Source organism: Capsicum annuum, chromosome 1 (genome assembly GCF_002878395.1).
Source record: "Capsicum annuum cultivar UCD-10X-F1 chromosome 1, UCD10Xv1.1, whole genome shotgun sequence".
NCBI lineage: Eukaryota > Viridiplantae > Streptophyta > Magnoliopsida > Solanales > Solanaceae > Capsicum > Capsicum annuum.
Genome location: NC_061111.1, coordinates 245568607 through 245571579, shown reverse-complemented (window position 1 = coordinate 245571579; position 2973 = coordinate 245568607).

Below are 2973 nucleotides of genomic sequence, written 5' to 3'. Positions count from 1 at the left end.
TCAACGTAATAGATCTAAATCATGGTTTAATCTAATAAATAATAATATAAAAATATGGAGGATTGAATGATATCAATAATTTCATGGCAACATGGTATAAAATCAATAGTACATAGAGGTTCATGGATGAAATCATAATTTAAAATCAAATATCTTGAAAAGATTATAACTTGATAATTAAAATAGGATATTTGGACTCCATGGATGAAAGGAATCCATGGATGAACATCTAACATACCTGGGATAATGAATTTCTTGAAGTTCTGGGTGAGTTCTTGTGCATTGGCCTTGAATTTGAAAGCTAGGATTTCTTGTTCTTGAAAAGGAGATCTTTGATTGTGAGAGGAATTGAAATAATGATGACTACTTGGGGTGTTTAGGGGTTAAATTTCGTGTTTTAGGTTAATTAGGGCCATGAAAAAAAAACCTAAATACCCCTAAACGAATTTAAAAATGGAAGTTGAAAATTGAAGATCTTGATTTTTGCCCTTGGCACGACGCGCCACTGAAAAAGGGACAATTGGGACCTGGGCAAACACCATAACTCAGAGTTATCACGATAAGACTTTGAAATGCCAATTTGACCACCTCCGTGCTTCACTAATTCACAGAGGCGCACTGGAAATTGCCAAACGAGAAATTGGATTGGTTCGCTATGCGCCATGATCGCTGAGTCTCACTGGAAATTGACAATTTCTATTTACACTGGCTCCATGACGCGCTGATGACTAAAATGATGGGGTTTAATGATTGAAACTTAAAATGTTCATAACTTCTTACCCGATTATCGAATTTGGGTGAATTTTATATTATTGAAAAACTAATTGAATTTCCTACACAATGGCAGGCTCTAAAATAAAAAATAATGAGTGTTTAAAAAATCTTATATATGAATACTCATGTATTGGGACTTAGATTATGTTAGGGAAATACAGGGTGTTACAGGTAGGCATTATTGCTCATTCTAAAAAAATATATCAAAATAGCACGCGTCGAGGAGTATCGAACAGGCAACCCAAGGAGTATGCACAAGCCTTGGACCGTATTTACTACCAGAGCTTTCAATACATTGCACGCAACATAGTAATTTAACAATCACCGAGCTAGTCTTTTTGATCAATTATGTGACATGAAATTTAGAATGAATGTACGTTATATAATTTGTTGATTCGCAATTGTTAAATTTTAGGCTACTATTGTTGAATTAACTCATGACAAGGGATCGTGGAATGAATATGTGTAATAATGAATCGCATCGATTCTCAATTTGTCAACATTATATGCATAAATTTCATTAAATTAACTCGTGACAAGAGATAGTCAAATGAATCCACGTAATAATGAATTGCGTCAATTATCAATTTGTCAACATTAAATGCATAAATTCATTAAATTAACTCGTGACAATTGATCGTCGAATTCGTGGACATAATAATGAATCGTGTCGATTCTCAATTGCTTAATATTATATGCATAAACTTCATTAAATTAACTCATGACAATTGATCGTCGAATTAGTGGACATAATAATGAATCGTGTCGATTCTCAATTGCTTAATATTATATGCATAAACTTCATTAAATTAACTCATGATAAGGGATCGTGGAATGAATGTACGTAATAATGAATTCCGTCAATTCTCAATTGCTCAACATTATATGCATAAACTTAATTAAATTAACTCGTGACAAGGGATCATCGAATGAATGCACGTAATAATGAATCCTGTTGATTGCCAATTTGTCAACATTATATGCATAAACTTCATTAAATTAACTCATGACAAGGGATCGTCAAATGAATTCACGTAATAATGAATCGCTTCGATTCTCAATTGCTCAACATCATATGCATAAGCTTCATTAAGTTAACTCGTGACAAGAGATCGTTGAATGAATGTACGTAATAATGAATCGCGCCGATTCTCTATTTGTCAATATTATATGCATAAATTTCATTAAATTAACTCATGACAAGGAACCATCGAAGGAATGCACATAATAACGAATCGCGTCAATTCTCAACATTATATGCATAAACTTCATTAAATTAACTTGTGACAAGGGATTGTGGAATGAATGTACGTAATAATGAATTCCATCGATTCTCAATTGCTCAACATTATATGCATAAACTTCATTAAATTAACTCGTGACAAGGGATCATCGAATGAATGTACGTAATAATGAATCATGTCGATTCTCAATTTGTCAACATTATATGCATAAACTTTATTAAAACAACTCATGACAAGGGATCGTGGAATGAATGTATGTAATAATGAATCACGTCGATTCTCAAATTGTCAATATTGTATGCATAAACTTCATTAAACTAACTCGTGACAAGGGATCGTTGAATAAATGCACGTAATAATGAATCGCGTCGATTCTCAATTTGTCAATATTATATGCATAAACTTCATTAAATTAACTTGTGACAAGGGATCGTCAAATGAATTCACGTAATAATGAATCGCGTTGATTCTCAATTGCTCAACATCATATGCATAAACTTCATTAAGTTAACTCGTGACAAGGGATCGTCGAATGAATGTACGTAATAATGAATCGCGTCGATTCTCAATTTGTCAACATTATATGCATCAATTTTATTAAATTATCTAGTGAAAAGGGATCATCGAAAGAATGTACATAATAATGACTCGCGTCTATTCTCAATTTGTCAATATTATATGCATAAACTTCATTAAATTAACTTGTGACAAGGGATCGTCAAATGAATTCACGTAATAATGAATCGCGTTGATTCTCAATTGCTCAACATCATATGCATAAACTTCATTAAGTTAACTCGTGACAAGGGATCGTCGAATGAATGTACGTAATAATGAATCGCGTCGATTCTCAATTTGTCAACATTATATTCATAAACTTCATTAAATTAACTCGTGACAAGGGATCGTTGAATGAATGCACGTAATAATGAATCGCATCGATTATCAATTTGTC